The 20,226-nt window shown below is 36.6% G+C and overlaps 1 pseudogene; it reads right to left on the bottom strand.

Annotated features, from left to right (window-relative positions):
• Nucleotides 1–19,496: 19,496 nt before the first annotated feature.
• LOC100433006 (RNA guanine-N7 methyltransferase-activating subunit-like protein) lies at nucleotides 19,497–19,853 on the bottom strand (annotated as a pseudogene).
• Between the last annotated feature and the right edge of the window lie 373 nt (nucleotides 19,854–20,226).

Here is a 20,226-nt window from a genome sequence, read left to right as displayed (position 1 = left end):
TTCTCTGCATGCCTGTTAATGTTTTCATGGGACGCTAGACGTGTGAATTTTACATTATTGGATCCTGGATTTCATTTTTAAAATATTCCTTTAAATATTTTGAGATTTGGACTGGTATACACATAAGTTACTTGAAAATAGTTTGATCCCTTTATGGCTTGCTTTGAACTTTGTTACATGACAGATGTCAGTCTATGGCTAACTTGGGCCCAATTCTAAGTCAATACTCTTCTGAGAACTCTATCTAATACCTCATATGTTATGAGGCCTTTCCACCATGGCTAGTGGGACTACTGACTATTTTGAGACTGCGTGAGCCCTGGAGATTGTTCTGCCTGCTTTTTCTACTTGTTCTTTCCCTGGCCTTGATACTTTTTTCATATGTTTTTACTGATCAGTCCTTAGCTAAAGGCTCAAAGGGAACTTGCATATCTCCAGGACTCTCTCTCCCTGGGCAACCTTCTTTCTTTAGTACTCTTCTCTGTGAACTCTAGCTACCAAGGACTCTTTGAACTTTGAACCCTGTCTTCTCAACTCAATGAAACTACCAGTCACCAGGTTCCATTTAGCTCTCTCTACCTGGATTACACCCTGTACACTCTTTATGGGCAGTAATCTGAAGCACTCATAGGGATCACTTAGTTTGTTTCCCATGTTTCAGGGATCACTGTCCTATACTGCCTGTTGTCTGAAAACTGCTGTTTTACATATTTTCCAAGTTATTTCATTAAGTAAAAAGGATCATTCTAGTCTCTGTTACTTTCTCATGCCAGAAGTGGAAGCGAGCAATATAATTTTCATTATTACTCTATTAGTATGCTACTTATAATACTATATTTGCTCATAATTTGTTCCTTCATTTACATATTTACAGACCTTTATTGAGATGCTACTCTGTTCTAGATTCTGTATTAATTACTGCAAACAGTTCAGGGGTCACTTTATCTGCCCCCAATGGAGTGGCAGTGTTGTAGTGACAAGGAACATTTACATACAAATAATAACAAAACTAAGCTCTGGTAAATTTTTTATAGTCACCAATTCTTATTCCAATATGCATATTACTTTGCACTGTGACCTTGGCACTCCACTTCACTTCTCATCCTTAAATCTGGACTAGGCTTCTGAAGTGGAAATGGTATCATGTGAGTTTTGCAGCCCGAGCCTCAAGAGACCTTGAAGCTTCCACTTTCACCCTCTTGTAATGCTATACTGAGATCTCCATGTAAGGACATCAGGGTGACTTAATGGAAGATATAAGGTCACCTAGAAGAGAATCAAGGCCCACTAGTCAGTAGCCATCGGCAACTTCTAGACCAGCAGACCCTCCAGTTGAGTGCAACTTCAGAAGTGAGCCTGGAGAAGATCAGCAGAAGGGCATCACAGCCAATCTACAGGATCACAAAAAATAATAAATTATTTTTCTTAAGCCACTGAGTTTTGGAGTCTAACTGAAAAAAAAGCATTGCTATGTCCTCCCAGGAAATGTCTACAATAGCTCTACCCACAGGAATAGCTGCCATCTGTGATATTTGAGGCATTTGTTTTTCAGGCCATTCATTTGATGCTCAATGCACATTATTATTATTATTATTTCTTGCCATGGGCCACATAATCTATCAGATTTGTCTCCTTGACTAAGTCAGGAGCTTTTTAAGGCCTTTTTCATAATTGCGTTCCCCATGCTTTGGCAGGAGTTGTAGTTAAAAAAAATTGATGACATTGATAAAAAAATTTTTTAAATTATATTTCAACCAACTTATGAACTATTCTGGGCAGTTTGGTACAACAGATCCTATAAACACTTATGGGGATCCTATGAAGGGTTATGCACTGCGCTTTCAGAAACATTAGTATTGTTGTTGTTAGTATAATCATCATAATTACTATTATTTAAATGATCACAATAACTTTATGAGGAAGTTATCTTTATCTTTATTTTATAGTTACAGTATTTGAGACTCAGAGAAGTGAAATCTTTGTTTGAAATACACACAATTCATAAGTGGCAGAGCTGAGATAAAAGCCCAGGATCTTGCCTCTTTGTAATAGCTTCTCAGAAATAGGCAGGCAGGTAAGATGACTGTCACATCATCTCTGCTGGGGAGGCCAGTTGGAATGAAGGCACTGTAGGGCCCCTTCCTTCTTGGATCTTGGAGGAACATGTGTTACAGGAAATAAGAGTTAACAAAGGGCAGCTGAGGAGTGGGGTGTAAGGCCACACTGCATTCAGACAACAGCCCTCCTCAGTCATCACAGCCTGCTTTCCCAGGGAGGAGCAGTGTTGGACTGACGTTACCCTTATTTATGACCGTTTGACTTCTTTTCTTACTGAGCCCCGTGGCCTAGTCTCAGGCAGCAGCAACACAAGGTCATCCAGTGGCATCCTTTCCAGCCAATACAGGGAGATCATTTGGGGTAAAGAGGATCACTGGCTGGAAAAAGTGGGCTATTTTGACACAATGTTTTGGGTGTTCTTGATGCAATTGCACTATGAATATGAGGTTCCTGAGACCTTCTGGGAGAAAGCAATTTGGATTGTCCCCATGAGGGAGATGCAATATTAAAATGACAGAAATATATATGAGCTTTTTAAAAAAAATTATGGTTTTCCATTTAGAAAAGATCCGGGATCTTTTAAGGCACATGTAGAAATAAATATAAAAGAAAAATGGAAAGAAATGGAGGAGAGGGAAGTGGCCATAATTTTCAAAAGCATGAAGAATTTAGTTGAGTGGCTGCAGAAAAGTTTATTGATTCAATTAATGATAATACTAATGTTAATTATAACTAATGTATATGAGAGCTAACTTTGTACCAGGTGCTATGTGAAACCTCTGGTTTAATTGTAGTAAAATTTTAAAAAGAACCAGATATGTCTTTGCTCATAAAATTTGCAATCTAATGGAAGGAGACATACTTTAAACAATAAAATACATAATTCCAAGTTATTATACAGCTATGAAGAAAGAATGGGATGCTATGATTAAAAATATAATGGGGAACATGTAAATTGGATTAGGGGGTCAGGAAAAGCTTCTCTGAGGAAGTAAGATTTGACATGAGCCCTAAAGCCTTGGAGACCAGAAAAAATAGATCCAATGGAAACAGTCTGGATTTGTGGTGGACATAAGAAAAAGACATTAAAATGCTAGGAGATAAAGTTCTGGCATGGCTTTCAAATGGTTTGGTTAAGAAGCTTCCAGCCCTGCAAGTAATTGCAAACAGTGAGAAGACTTATCTGAAATCAAGCAGCTAGAAAAGATGACTTCTCCATGTCACCTGTAGAGATGGGATTCCACAGCCCTGACTGATCTCCATTCAGGACAAATGGAATGGAAGGACAGGTAACAAGCCATTGATTATGAGGGGCTGCCAGGGTCATCCTCTCACCTCCTCAAGGTGGCTTTATACAATACTATGTTTTATACAACTCTAGTGGCAGTATTTATATTTTCTGTAAAACAAGCCTTAATTCTCAAACATTTAAAAATCTGTCCTCCAGGAAACATTTTAAGAACCACCGAAGAGAATTAGGCAGGCTGCACTGACCAGCCCAATAGACCACAAACTGGGCTGATTCTGCAGTGAGTCACTAACCTCTAGCGCTCAATGTTCCCCTTGGAGGAAAGACAACAGCCATTGCAAACTGTTGTCTGAGAACTTAATAATTAACGGTTTTGCAAAAAGTGTCACTCTGTTTCTGGCAGAGCTCTGCTCTCTTTGGCATTGGAGTGGAAGATCAGCCGGAGGGCAGGTCAGTGGCAGTCTGGAGTGATTCTCAGTGGGAACTGGCCAAGCATATAATTATATCATGAGTCAAGCTCTCTCCAGGGATGTAAAATGACCAGAGGAAAATGAAATAACATTATATCCCACATGAATAGAGGCACTGGTGGAGTAAGCTGACTCCTGAGAAAGAAAACCAGGCTAAGAAGTTTCCCAGCACTTAAATGTCTTATGACTTGTCCCTGTGCCCCTTCTCTTAAAATGAAGAGATTCTATGGGCACAATTTATGCCTTTGCCTTCAACCCAGAGGAGCAAGTGACCAGAGACAACAATCCACATGGATAGATAATCTTGATAAACAAAAGGCCATTTAGCTGAAAAACTCCTTGTGTCATTTAGCTCCAAAAAAGAACTGTTTATTCAAGAAGAAATTAGACTGACAAATGTTGTGGTGGGAGTTAAAAAATATTTTTCCCTCACTAAACCACTTCCAAAGGTATATTTTTATGTGTCCAGGAATAGCAGTCTGTTTGTCTTGCTTGTGCTTGTTCCCCCTCTCGTTTCTTTTTGGTCAACATCCAAAGAAGAATTAGTCCTTTGAACAGTGGCAATGTAGTAGCTGAAGCCAAATTAGTATGAATGGTACTGGCTGCTCCTCCCAATCCCCACTGCCTCTGCTTCCCAGATGATATAATTAGCCAGGGGACTTTTGATCAGTTCATCAAAGAAAAACAGTTACAGAGCAGTCCCAGCATGGGTTACGGGGTAAGAAACATCAAAATAGGAGTGACAAGGTTTTATGATGATTTCCAAAATGGGTTATTTTAGACAGAAAGTGCAGAAACAGAAAAACGCTCTGAGAGGGGAAGAATAAATAGAATTTGATATTTACCTCTCGTTAGTCATTCGTAATATTTTTGAAGAAAGCAGCAGTAAGCTTGTGACAAAGCTTGGGAGATGAGGGACAGTGTCTCAAGGAGAAAGCACACTACAGGGTGGAATCTGTCAGATACTCTTCGGGAAGTCACTCAAGATAAATATCTAAAGTTCAGTTTCTATTTGTTCAATGTTCAATATGAACATTAAGGTTATTTACTTGGGGATGAGGAGTAAAGTGTTGAAGCAGAAAGAGGAGAAGTATTTGAAAGAGACTGGGGATTTTGATTTTATATCCACCCCTGGGAAGTGGCTGTCCATGCAGGGAAATTTTCCTTTCAGAAAGAAGTAAGTGGTGGGTGGGTGATAGGATAAAAAGGAACACATCTACACCTTCTCACCCTCAAAATAAAAATGAAGGCCACTTGGAATTACTAGTGCTCGCATGTGAATATCTCTGAAGGGATGATAGTACTAAATCAGTCAGTCAGCATTGACTGGCTGCCTGCCTGATACTTACGCAGTTCCTATAAAAAGGAACTGGAGCATGGTAGGGATTCAAAAACAAGGACCTTGTAAGAAAAAGCCTGTGGCTAATAGAGTTGTCAGTGTGTAGTGTACTACTTCCTAATGACAGAACTGGAAGAAACTGAGCAAGTCCTCTTGCCTCTGCCTTTGTACCCTCTGCTCCAGTCCACACTGAAAATATCCTCAGTGATATTACAAGTGTTGAGAATGTGAAGTTAAATGATCTAAATGGATCACTCAGTGGAGAGCCATCTACTTATGTCTTCTTCATCGGCCATTATTCCAACTCTTAGAGCTTCAGTTCTATAAATCTTACAAGAACTTTTAGGTTTTCAAAGTCATTTACTATCATATTTTTTTAAAGATAATTTTTTCTCTTACATTTCACTTGTCCAAAATTAGGATGCACCTTGAAATCAACTGATATGCATATTTAACCTGGAAGAAGTGTTTTCATTCCCTCTTGTACAGTTAGGAAGCTGATGAAATTAGTTTAACATCAAGGAATAAGGTGAAAGGTAAATAGACCTCTGAGGCAAGGAACTTAAGGTATGTTATGGTCTGAATTGTGTCCCCCTGCTCTCCAAATTCATATGTTTAAGTTCTAAACCCCAGTACTTGAATATAGGGGCTTTAAGAGGTAAAATGTGGTCATTAGGGTGGACCCTAATCCAACGTGGCTAGTGCCATTATAAGAAAATAAAATTAGGAAGGACACAGATATGCACAGAGCAAAAATCTGAAGACACAGGGAGAAGATGGCCATCCACAAGCCAAGGAGAGAGGCTCCAGGAAGAAACCAAACTTGTGTCAATCAGCTTGGGCTGTTGTAACAAAATACCATAGTCTGGGTGGCTTATCCAACAGGAATTTATTTCTCACAATTCTGAAGACTGAGAAGACCAAGATCAAGGGACTAGTGAATTCAGTTCCCCAGTGAGGTCTCTCTTCCTGGCTTGCAGATGACCATTCTCTCTGTGTCTTCGTGTGATGGAGACAAAGTTCTAGTGTCTCTCCCTCTTCTTATAAGGGCACTAATCTCGACATGAAGGCCCCATCCTTATTACCTCATACAAAACTAATAATCTCCCATAGGCCCCAATGCCGTAGCATTGGAGATTAGGGCTTCAACATGTGAATTTTGGAGAGGGAGCACAATTCAGTCCATGGCATACCTTGATCTTGGTCTTCTGCCTCCAAAACTGTGAGGAAATAAATTTCTGTTGTTTAACCCACCTAGTCTGTGGTATTTTGTTATGGCAGCCCAGCAAACTAATATAAGGTGTTGGTTACATACTAGAGCAGAATGAGCCTCACAGGCAGTGGGGCCAGTCGGGAGAGACCCATGGGACTAAGAGAGGACACAGGAGACTGTCGTAATCTGCTCAAGCTGCTATTACAAAATATCTGGGACTGGATAATTTAGAAAGAAGAGAAATTTATTTTCTTACAGTTCTAGGGACCGGGAAGTTCAAGATCAAGGTGCTGGTAGGTTCAGTGTCTCTGAAGGCTACTCTGTGGTTCCAAGATGATGCCTTGATTCTTCACATGACAGAAAGGAAAAAAGCTGAAAAAGGTACATATGAGGCCTTTTTTTATAAAAGCCTCCATTCCATTAACTTAGGCTTCACCTTCATGGTTTAATCACCTCCTAAAGACCCCCATCTCTTAATCCTATCATATTGGTGACTACATTTCAATACAGAAATCTGGGAGGGGAGTGAATATTCAAAGCTTAGTAGGGACAATAGAAAAATAAGTTCAAAATTATTAAAATGCCAAAGAATGGATTTTTCTCAGATGTCAGATCTGTCTGCAAAGAAGAACATCAGCTCCTTCTCTAACTTCATGGAAGGATGGTGGAATATTGTACCTAGATAACTGTCCTTAGTTTTGTCATTTTGCTTTGTCATAAAACATCAGCCTTTTCAGGATGCCTGCTCTATTTCCATAACTTTATTCTGACTGGTCAGTTTTTCCTTCTCATTTTACCTCATGGTGGCTTTTTCTATATAAAGCCAAGAAAAAGGGTCAATTCTGTCAAGTCAGTTGGAAAAATAGACCATTCGGATTGGTTGATAATATCCAGGTACAATCTTAGACACTGTCCTGAAAAGAGCCTTTTTTCCATGCCCCCTTTCTTTTGGAGCTAAAGTTTTTTTTTCTTCTGAATATTACCTTTTAAGTATTGTCAAAAGATTATTTATAGGATCTCTGAAAAATAGTTTTGGATGCTCTTGGTAGAGGAGATGTGGTAGGGAATCAAATTAGACTGGGTCACAAAGGAAAGTGTCTGTAAGAATATGAATGGGACCCAGGGGAAATAAAAATTAAAGAGAAACCAGACTCGAGCTGCACTTTCTCTATTTTGCCAAGTTAGACTTGGACTATGTCATCATATGTAATTTTAAGGAATGGGCAAACCATTTTGGATAAAACAAAAAGTGATCGGATTTGTTTCCTAAAATGTAAATTGAATCATAGAGAGAAAATTTTCTTAGATGCAAAATAAATGTCCCTGATATCTTCCCCCCATTATTAATTCTTATGAGCCTTATTAATTTTCATCCTAAATGAGATACAAAATGCTGAAATTACATAAATATTATCATTTCCGGGTTATGTGCAATTTTCTCACTCTTTGGTATCAATATTATATTTCATGCAACTAAAGGTAAAATTTTTCTCCTTACTTATAGTGCAGGATATATCCCATATGGTATGTCTTGTCTTTTCACCCACAATTCCATTTCTTCTGTGTATCCTAAAAGAAAGTCCTGAGTACTTCATAGATGTATCAGTTTGCTATTGCTGTGTAACAAACCAATTCGAAACTTAGTAGCTTAAAACAACAAAAATCTATGCAGCTCATGATTCTGTGGGTCAGCAATTTAGGCTGGGCTCGCTGGGTAGTACTGTTTATCTGGGCCAATCTTGGCTGATCTTGCCATGGATTCACTTACACTTCTGTAGTCAACTGGCATAATAGCTGAGGGCTGCTTGATTGTTAGCTGGGTGTCTCAGCTCTCCTCCAGCAGAATAGCCTGTGCTTGCTCTCATGGTGGCTGGTTCCATGAGTGGCAAGCAGGCAAGCTTCAATACACAAGTGCTTCTGATGCCTCTGCTTGTATCACAACTGCTAATGTCCTGTGAGCCAAAATAAGTCACATGGCTAAAGCTAGAGTCAGTGTGAGAGGACACTGTCAAAGGATATAAGGAAGAGTGAATAAATTTGAGCTGTTACTGCAATCTACAGTGTAGGCATTTAAAAGGTTTGTTTGATAATGAAAGTCAAAAGGTATCTGATTTTCCTACTCTTATAATTAATTGTGTAGACTAATATATTGGAACAAATGAACCACAAAGGCACTTGACACTATGTGGAAAAGAACTATTATGCAAGTTACAAGGGTATTTGTTTCCTTTCATACATACTTATTTGAGGAGAGTGTGAACTGAGAGGATGTGGGAAATCTAAAAGGACACATCATTGTTTACTCTTTTGGGGAAAAAGTCCAGAGCAATTACTAAAGCCACCAGGGCAATTAGAGACCCTGAGGGAACCCTGGTCACATTTTTGGCTTTAGTAGAAAGTGGCTGGAAAAAATGAGTCCACCATGGTCAGGCCAGGAAATCTTAGATCACTTTACCTTTGGGCACTCCACACCCATATACCAAACCATGGTGTCTTAGAGTCTGTATGTGGCAGTAAGTCCATCTCATTGTTTTCTCCATGTTCTGGTGTGGCCTGGGAACTAACTGTGTTATGTCTGTTATTTAGGAGGGGCATCCCTGGGGTGGAACACCAGCTTCAAAGATAAGTGGCAGGAAAAAAAAGGCTCACTGACTTTTGGCAGTGTAAATCCTGAGTTATCAGCAGCAGCCTGATGTAGTGGTGGTAACAGGGAGTCTGGCATAGGAAGCTCATTAGAACCTGAAGCTAATGGACCCAGTGGCATTGGCTGGGATCCTGTTAAATTCATTTTCCTACATACAGGGAAACATTCTCTTCAGGGGCCCAAGGCAGCCATCTTGGTCTTGTGAGCTTGTGTCCCAGTCCCTGGGTTAGAGTGGGAATGGGTTAGCACCAGCCAGAGCCATCAATGGCAGGCTGTCTCAGTGGGAGTATCTCAGGGATGATGGGCTGCAACACTGAATATTCCCAAGAGGATTGGAAGCAAATGCAGCGGAGCCATGTCTTGATGAATTCAATGATTGTGGATAATCAGGATCATTCAGATTCAGACTTTCTTCCTCACTAGCTGATCATTCACATGAATAACTTAGATAATGACCTTCCTTGACCTCTTTTTTTTCTCTGAGTACAGCTTTTAGTCTAAGTCTGGAGGTCTCAAGTCAAGATCCAGATAACTAATTTAACACTTGAATTTGATTTTTATAAGCAGGTAGTTTCAATACATCTAAATACAAAACCCTTTCATTACATCAGTTTTTCATGCTACTTTATTTTTTAGAAATATACTTTACTTTTTAGAACAGTTATACATTTATAGAAAGAGGCTACCAGATACCACACATGTAATTTTTCCTGTATTGACATCTTGCATGAGTACAGTTCATTTGTTACAATTAATGAATCAATATTGATCACTATTAATTAAAATCTATAGTTTATTCAGATTTCCTGTTTTCACCTAATGTTATTTTTCTGCTCCAGGATCCTATTCAGAATACCACACTATGTTTAATTGTCATGTCTCCTTAGGCACCTCTTGGCTGTCACAGTTTCTAAGACTTTCTTTGGTTTTGATGGCCTTGACAGTTTTGAGAAGTACTGGTCAGGAATTTCATAAAATATCCTTATACTGGAAATTGTCTGATGTTTTTCTCGTGATTAGACTGGGTTATGGGTTCTTGAGAGGAAGACCACAGAGGAAAAGCGCTATTTGCAACATATGTTGATAATGTGCCACACGCAGGGTACATTATCAATAGGACTGATTATCACTGTTGATGTTGACCTCCATCACTTGGCTCAAGTAATGTTTATCAGGTTTCTCCATTGTTTAGTCATTCTTTTCCTGTTCCATTCTGTACTCTTTGGAAGGAAGTCACCGTGTCCAACCCACAGCTGAGGAGTGGGAGTTGCGTTCTCCCTCCTTGAGGACAAAATATCTGCAATTCTACATGAGAGATTTGTCTCTTCTCCCCTATTTATTTATTCATTTGTTAAATGAATAAAATGAATAAATAATGAATAAATGAATGAAGTGAATAAATAAATTCATTCAATCATTTACTTATGTCAGTATGGACTCATAGTTATTTTTCCACTTTTAGTTATAATCCAACATTATATTCTGTTCCTTAAATTTTTCCAAGTTTGGCCATTAGGAGTCCTTTCAGGTGGCTACTTTGCTTCTTTGACATACCCCCGTTAATATGTGTGTGTATGTATATATGTATGTATTTATTTATTTTAGCACCTCTTACTTTCTGATATTACAAAATGCGTCAAGATCATCTTGTATCTTTTCTGCACCAGTCCTAGAATCAGCCATTTCTTCAAGGAGCCCAGGTTCCTTTTATTGCAGAATGGTATTAGCAAGATCTTGGTGCATAGAGTACTTGTTGCTACTGGAGTGTCTTCGATTCTAGGCCCTCTCAGCTAATAGAGTTAGGAAATATATGTGTGTATACTAACCCATGTACACATACTATACATCTTTCTATTGTAACTATTTGTATCTATATTAAGCGAAGTGTGGGTTCATACTGATGTCTTTAATGCTAAGTATTATCACATGGGTTATTCTAGCTGTTCCCCTTACTTGTCTATACAATCTCACTTCAACAATGAGCAATCTGGTCCTCAACATCCCCATTTAAGTTTGTGCTATGTGCTAAAGTTCAGTTTATTAATTGCTAAGTTCCAGTGTACATAGATATGAGCATCAGAATTTTTAACCCATACCCACCCAGGAAATAGCTTCATCCTTCAGAGTACAGTGATTATGTGCAGTTTCTTTTGTCTCTGGTCTTACTCAAATCATTTCTAGAATTACTTGAATCAGTACCATTTTCCCCATCCTTTTCAGTGAGGTTTCATAAATTCATAATAGGTTACGTTATTGCTGCCTGCATTCCTTTCTGAGCTCTTCCAACATTCTAAATGATGTTAAAATTTTGCCTACATGTAGGTTACCTTTTGTGCTATTAAGCTCAATGGGTTTTGAAAAATTCATAATATCATGTATCTATCATTACAGTATCGTACAGAATAGCTTCACTGTCCTAAAAACAGCCCCTGAGCCCTATCTATTCAGTCCTCTTCTTTTCCTTTTAAACCCTAGGCAACCACTGGTATTTTTATTGTTTCTAAGTTTGCCTTTCAAAAGTGTCATATAATTGCAATTACAGTATAAAGCCTTTCAGGTTGCCTTCTTTTACTTAGTAATATAAATTTAAAGTTTATTCATATGTTTTCATAGCTTAATAATGCATTCTTCGTTACATAATAACATTCCATCTAATGGATACTCTACAGTTTGTTTATCCATTTATTAATATTTATTGAAGAACATCTTTGTTGCTTGTAATTTTGAGTGATCATGAATAAAGCTCCTAAAAATATTCATCTGTAGGTTTTTGTGTGGACATAATTTTGCAGATCAGTTGGGTTAATAGCTTGGAACTTGACTGTGGAATCATAGGGCACTATGGTCTGGATGTGTCTCCCAAAATTTGTGTGTTGGAAACAATTCCCAATGCAACAGTTTTGGGATATGAGGCCTAATGAGAGGCATTTGAGTCATGAAGACTCTGTCTTCACGAATGAATTAATGCTATTATAAAAAGGGCTTGTGGGAGTGAGTTTCCTCTTTTGCCCTTCAGCCTTCTGCCATGTGAGGCTGCAAGAAGCCCATAACTGATGTTGGTGCCTTGATTTTGGACTTCCCAGACTTTAGAACTGTGAGAAATAAATATCTATTCTTCTTAAACTGTCTCGTCTGTGGCATTCTGTTACAGTATCACAAATGCACAGAGACATATGGCATGACTATGTTTAGCTTTGCGAGAAAACACCGAACTGTTTTCCAAAGTGGCTGCATCCTCTTAGCAATGAACGAGCATTCCTATTGATCTGCCAGTAATTTACATTGTTCATGTTTTAAGATTTTAGTTGTTCTAATGTATATATTATGGTATCTCATTATTGTTTTCACTTGCAATTCCGTAATGACAAATGACAAATGATGTTGAGCATTTTTTTCTTTTGGTATACTTTTTTTTTTAAAGTCTGTATATCTTCTGTGGTGATATATCGGGTCTTTTGCTTATTTTTAAGTAAAGTTTTTTCTTTTTTGTTAGTTTTAAGTATTTTTTGTATATTTTAAACACAAGTCCTTTATCAGATATGTGTGTTGCAAATAATTTCTTCAAGTTTTTGTCATGTCTTTCATTCTCTTTATGGTATATTTTGTAGGGCAAAAGTTTTGATTTAATAAAGTCAAATATATCATTTTTTTCTTTCATGGAGTATGCTTTCAGTGTTATACAAGGTGTCCAAACCCATGGTTATCTAGAATTCTTCCTCTGTTATCTTCTAGAAGAGCTGGTACTAATCCTACTGAAACTATTCCAAAAAATCAAGGAGGAGGGACTCACTCGCTAATTCTACAAAGCCTGCATCACCCTGATACTCAAATTTGGCAAAGACACAATGAAAAAAGAAAACTGCAGGCCAACGTGCCTGATGAACATAGACTAAAAATCCTCAACAAAATACTAGCAAACTGAATCCAGAAGCACATCAAAAGTTAATTTACTATGACCACATAGGCTTTTTCCTGGGATGCAACATTGGTTCAACACATACAAATCAATAAATATGATTCACCACATAAACAGAATTAAAAACAAAAACCATATGATCATCTCAATAGACGTACAAAAAGCTTTTGATAGAATTCAATGTTTCTTCATGAAGAAAACATCAACAAACTAGGCACTGAAGGAACATGCTTCAAAATAACCATCTATGACAAACCCACAGCCAATATTATCCTAAATGTGAAAAGTTTGAAGCAATTTCCTTAAGAACAGGAACAAGACAAGGATGCCCTGTCTCACTACTCCTATTCAACATAGTACTGAAAGTCCTAGCCATAGCAATCAGACAAGAGAAGGAAATAAGAGGCATCCAAATATGAAAAGAAGTCAAATTATCCCTCATTGCTGATATGATTCCACACCTAAAAAAACATAAAGATTCCACTGAAAGGAACTTAGTGCTGATAAAAGACTTCAGTAAAGTCTCATGATACAAAATCAATGTACAGAATCAGTAGCATTTCTGTCCACCAATAATGTTGAAACTGACAGCCAAATCAAGAATGCAATCTCATCTACAATAACCACAAAAAATAAAATACCTAGGAATACATGTAGCCAAGGAGGGGAAAGATCTCTACAAAGAGAACTGCTGTGTACTTCTGAAAGAAATCATAGATAACACGAACAAATGGAAGAATGCCCATGGATTGGAAGAGTCAATATTGTTAAAAATGGCCATGATGCCCAAAGCAGTCTATAGATTCAATGCTATTCCCATCAAACTACCAATGTCATTTTTCACAGAAATAGAAAAAAACTATTCTAAAATTCACATGGAACCAGAAAAGAGCCTGACTACCCAAAGTAGTCCTAGGCAAAAACAAAACAAAACAAAACAAAACAAAACTGAAACATACAAACAAAAAAAAAAACAAAGCCGAGACATTACATTACCTAACTTCAAACTATACTACAAGGCTACAGTAACCAAAACAATAATGGTACTGGTACAAAAATAGATACATATACCATATAAATCAATGGAAAAGAATAGAGAACCCAGAAATACAAATGCACATCGACAATTATCTGATCTTCAACAAAGTCTACAAAAATAAGCAGTGGGGAGAGGACTCTCTCTTTGATCAATGGTAATGTGATAGCTGACTATCCATATGTGGAAGAATGAAGCTGGACCTCTACCTTTCACCACATACAAAAGTAAATTCAAAATAGATTAAAGATTTAACTGGAAGACTTCAAATTATAAAATGTTCTAGAAGAAAACCTAGGAAATGTCATTCTGGACATCAGCCTTGGCAAATTATTTATGACTAACTCCTCAAAAGCAATTGCAACAAAACTAAAAATTAACAAATGGTGCCTAATTAAACTAAGGAGCTTCTGCACAGCAAAAGAAACTATGAGTAAAGTAAACAGACAACCTAGAGAACAAGAAAAATATTTACAAGCTATGCATCCAACAAAGGTCTAATATTAAGAATCTATAAGGAACTTAAACAGTTGAACAAGCAAAAAACAAACAATTTCATTAAGAAGCAGGCAAAGGATAGGAAAGTAAAGTCGCAGGATATAAAACTTCTACAGACACTTCTCAAAAGAAGACATCCAAGTGGCCATAAAACATATGAAAAAACACTCAACATCACTAATCATCAGAGAAATGCAAATCAAAATGACAACATGGTATCATTTTACACCAATCAGAATGGTTATTAAAAAATAAAAAAACCCACAGATATTGGCGAGGCTGCATAGAAAAGGGAACATTTATACACTGATAGTGGAAATATAAATTATTTCAGCCACTGTGAAAAGCAGTTTGGAGATTTCTTAAAAAATTCAAAACAGAGCTACCATTTGACCCCAGGAATCCCATTTCTGGGTATATCCCCAAAGGAAAATAAATCGTTCTACCAAAAAGACACATCTATTCGTATGTTCATTGCAGCAGTATTCACAGTAGCAAAAACATGGAATCAACCTAGGTGCCCATTAACAGTGCATTAAAGAAAGAAAATTTGGTACATATACAACATGGAATACTATGCAGCCATAAAAATAATAAAATTATGTCCTTTGTCCAACATAGATGCAGCTGGAAGTCATTATCCTAAGCAAATTAACTCAGTAACAGAAAACCAAATACTGCATGTTCTCACTTCTAAGTGGGAGCTAAACATTGGTTACACATGGACGTAAAGATGAGAGCAACAGTCACTGGGGACTACTAGAGGTGGGAAGGAAGGAGGAGGAGGGAAAGGGCTGAAAAACTGTCTATTGGGTCCTAGGCTCACTACCTGCATGACGGGATCACTAGTACCCCAAACCTCAGCATTATGCAATATATACCCATGTAACAAACCTGCACATGTACCCCTGAATCTAAAATAGAATTTGCAATTAAATTTTTTTTAAATTTAATTCATTAATATAAATTATCTCTCTATTTAACTCTTCTTCAATTTCTCTGGTCAGTGTTTTGTGGTTTTCCTCACATATACCTTTTACATATTTTTTCTTAGGTTTATACCTGAGTATTTCTTATTTTTGGTGTAATTGTAAATTGTGTTGTATTGCTAATTCCAATTTGCAATTATTCATTGCTGATAGGTAGGAAAGCAATTAAATTTTATATATTAACCTTTTGTACTATGACCTATAACTGTTTATTAGTTCTGGTAGTTTTAAAATGATTCTTGGGAGGCAATTTCTGCATAGAAAATTATGTTTCCTGTGAACAAGGACAGTTTTATTCTTTCCTTCCCAATCTGTATACAATTTATTTCCTTTTAAAATCTTTTTTCACTCTCTAGGGGCTTCATTAAAAAGTTGAATAGGAGTGGTAAGAGGGGATATCCTTGCCTAGTTCCCAATTTTAGAGAGAAAGCATCTAGTTTCTCTATATTAAGTAAAATGTTACATATAGTTTTTTTTTTGTAGCTGTTCTTTATTGCGTTTAACAAGTTCTTGTGTATTCCTAGTTTATTGAGAGTTTTTATCATAAACGGATGTTGAATTTTGTCAAATACTTTTTCTGCATCAATTGATATGATCATTAGATTTTCTTCTGTATCATGTTGATGTGGATTATATTAATTGATTTTGAATATTTAATCCTTCTTGCACACCTAGAATAAATCCCACTTCGTTGTAATGTATAATATTTCTTACACATTGTTGTATTTAGTTTGCTAATATGCTATGAGAATTTTTGCATCTATGGTCATTATAGATATTGTTCTGCAGTTTTCATTTCTTGTAATGGCTTTATCTGGTTTTAGTATTAGGGTAAAGCAGACCTCATAGGATGAGTTATGAAGTGTTCCTTTTGCTTCCATTTTTGGAAGAGATTGTGAAATACTGACATAATTTACTTTTTAAATATTTGGTATAATTCACCAGTGAAGTTATCTGGGTCTGGTGATTACATTTTTAGAAATTTACTAATTCTTGATTCAGTTTCTTTAATAGTTATAGACTTATTCAGATGGTCTGTTTTTCCTAGTGTGAGTTGATAAATTTGTTTCTTTCAAGGAATTGGTCTTTGTTGTGAGCATGTAATTGCACATAGCATTTCTTTATAATCTTTGTAACATTCATGAAATCATTGTGATGACTCCTCTTTCTTTTCTGAAATTGGCCATTTGTGTCTTCTCTTTTTTTTTCTTTGTTAGACTCTCTGAAGGTTCATCAATTTTATTAATCTTTCCAAAGAACCAGCTTTTGGTTTATTTGATTATCTCTATGGTTTTCTTGTTTTCATTGTTACTTATTTCTGCTTTAATTATATTATTTCTTGTCTTCTTTTTACTTTAGGCTTATATTGCTCTTCTTTCTCTAATTTCCTTATATGGAAGTCTAAGTTGTTGAATTTCCATCTCTCTTCTTTTTAATACATTCATTTAATGCTATGCATTTCCCTCTATACATTGCTTTTGCTGCCTCCCACAAATTTAGTAAGTTTTCATTCTCATTTAGTTAAAATATTTTAAAATTATCCTGAGATTTCTTCTTCTACACATGTTATTTAGAAGTATGTTGTTTAATCGTCAAATATCTTGGGATTTTCCAGCTATCTTTCCGTTGCTGACTTCTAGTTTAATTCCACTGTGATCTGAGAACAGACATTGTGAGATATCTATTCTTTTAAATTTGGTAGTGTGGCTTATGGCATAGAATATTGCCTGTCTTGGTGAGTGTGTCATGTGAACTTGAGAAGCATGTGTATTCTGTCATTGGTGGATGTAGTATTTTATAAGAGTCAACTAGATCAAGTTGATTGCTAGTGCTATTCAGGCCAATTTTTTGTTGCTGTTGTTTTGCTTTTTGTTTGTTTTTACTGATTTTCTACCTGCTTGTTCTATCAGTTGCTGAAACAGGGATGTTGAACTCTCTAACTATAATAGTCTATTTCTCTATATCTCATTGTAGTTTTAGCAGTTTTTGCTTCACGTATTTTGTTAGGGATGTTAGGGATGTTGTTAGGGATATTAATAGTTGTTATGTCTTATTAGAGAATTGACTCTTTTATCATTAGGTAATGCCCATCTTTATCTCTGATAATTTTTTTTTTTTTTTTTTTTTGCTCAGAACTCTATTTTGTCTAAAATTAATACAGCTACTCCAGCTTTCTTTTGGTTGATGTTAACATGATAGTTTTTTCTCTACTCCTTTACTTTTAATCTTTTCGTGTTTTTAAAGTGGGTTTCTTCTAGAGAACATATAGTTGGACCCTTTAAAAAAATCCTCTCCAACAATCTCTATATTTAAAATTGGTTTATTTAGATCATTCACATTTAATATGATTATTGATAAAGTTGGATTAATTATCTACCATGTTTGCAGCTGTTTTGCAATCATGGCACTTATTCGTTGCTTCTTTTCTTTCTTCCCCTCTATTAGTTTGTTAGGGCTGCCATAAGAAAATACCACAGACTGGATGTCTTAAATGACATAAATTTATTTTCTTACAGCTCTGGATGCTAGAAGTCCAAGATCAAGATGTTGGCAGGGTTGGTTTCTTGTGAGACCTCTCTCCTTGGCTCGCAAATCATTGCTTTCTTGCTGTGTCCTCATGTGGTCTTCTCTCTGTGTATGATTTTGTCTTGGTCTCTTCTTCTTAAAAGGACACGAATCATATTGGGTTAGGACCCATGCTAAGGACCTCATTTTATGTTATTATCTCGTTAAAGGCCGTATCTCCAAATACAGTCACATTCTGAGGTTCTGAGAACTTTTACATATGACTTTGGCGGGGTGGGGGAAGGCAAAATTCAACCTCTCACGCCTTCTCTTTCTACCTTCTCTTGTCTTAATTGAGTATTTCGTATAATTCTATTTTCTCCCCTCTCTTAGTATAACTGTTATTCTTCTCTTTAAATTTCTTTTCGTCCACTAGAGTTTGCAATATATATTTACAACTAATATAAGATCATATGCCACTTCACCTGTAGTGCAGATACCTTAAAACAATGTAGTTCCTATTTTTTCCTCCTATTTCTTACAATGTTGCTTTCACTAATTAAAATTACCCATATGCTACAATCACTCAAAACTTTATTACTATTATTACTCTAAACAAAGAGTTACCTTTTAGATCAATTAAGAATAAGAAAAACTGAAGACTATTTTACATTTATTCACTCTTCCTCAAGGTTCTTTTCTTTTTGTAAACCTGAGTTTCTGATCTATATCATTTTTCTTCTCCCTGAAGAACTTTTAACATTTCTTGCAGGGCCCACTGCTGGATTTGAGTTGGATTTGTTTGTTTAAGAAAGTCTTTCTTTTTCCTTTTTGAAGGACAAGTTCACTGGGTATAGAAATCTCAATGGGTGATTTTTGTTTTTCAACATGTAAGTACCTCACTCCACTCTCTTCTTGCTTGCATGGTTTCTGATAAGAAGTCCACTGTAATTCTTGTTCTTGGTCTTCTATAGGTCAGGTGCTCTTTTTTCTGGCTTCTTTTAATACTTTTTCTTTGCTTTTGTTTTTCTGAAGTTTAAAAATAATATGTCTACATGGTGTTTTTTTGGTGTTTATTCTGCATGGTGTTCTCCCAGTCTCCTGGAACTATGGTTTGGTGTTCTCATTAATTTTGAAAAATTCTCTGTCATTATTATAGCAAATATTTTTCTCTGTTTTCTCTTTCTTCCTCTTCTTGTATTCTAATTATGTATCTATTATACCTTTGAGATTATCACAGTTTTGATTTTTTTTGATATTTTGTTTTCTGATATTTTCTTTTTTTCCCCATTCTTTTTCTGTCCCTTCCTTATTTTACAGCTTTATTATGGGTTTCCTTGTAAAAAGAGACCAAAATAAATGTGGAGTTACCTCCTATCTATAGAATAAGGAATCACACAGTACCATAGTCTTAAATAACAATTTAAATATCAATTTAAATTAAATAATTGTAACAATTATTAAATATCAATAATCTAGTCTCTAAAATCAGATGTAAGGCTATGACCAACAGAAGACACCCAAATTTTTGTCACGGTAGCAAAGTAAATGGTTTTACTAAAAGCTGCTGACATTTCTATCAGTAGTAACTGTAAGGAGGCTGCTGGTTGTAACCATAGTGTCAATATTGGTGGGGATAGTAAGGTTCTTGTCTGTGTTATGGGTAATGTTACCCCCAGAATCTTCCATGCCACTGATTGGATCAATTGTCACTTGGCCATCCCTGGCTGCTATCCCTGTCTCTGAACTGTCTGTTATCTTGAGACTGATGGTCTCTATTTCTTTGGTTCCCAGCAGCTCTGCTATTCCATTCCTCAACAATTAGAGGGGACTCAGGAGGGCATTTCAGGTATTGCTGATACTCCCTGTCACCTTCTGTGAATCTACTAGCAAACATCTCTTCAAAAGTTGGAACAGCTTTGGAAGTGTCAGTCATGCTGAAATTCCCAAAGATTTGAGGAAGGTGTATTGCTTAATGTTCAGGTTGTTTAAAATCCACCAAAGGCTGTGTCAATCCACCTTGGGCCGAACCCCGCCAGACACTGAGAGGTTGCAGGAGAGGTGCCTCTGGCTCACCACTCCTAGAAGCCCAGATCACTCCAGCTCCTAAGGTAATGGAGTCCCTCCCACTAGCATCTGACAACCACCTCCCATCTTTTTTCTCTTTACATTTTGCTTTGGGAAACTTCTACTGACATGTCTTCAAGCTCAGTGGTGTTTTGTTTTTGTTTTTTCTTTTCTTGGCCATGTCCAGTCTTCAGATAAGCCTATCAAAGGCATTATTTATTTCTGTTACATCAAAAAAAAAA

Source organism: Pongo abelii, chromosome 1 (genome assembly GCF_028885655.2).
Source record: "Pongo abelii isolate AG06213 chromosome 1, NHGRI_mPonAbe1-v2.0_pri, whole genome shotgun sequence".
NCBI lineage: Eukaryota > Metazoa > Chordata > Mammalia > Primates > Hominidae > Pongo > Pongo abelii.
This window is presented reverse-complemented; position numbering and strand designations above follow the sequence as displayed.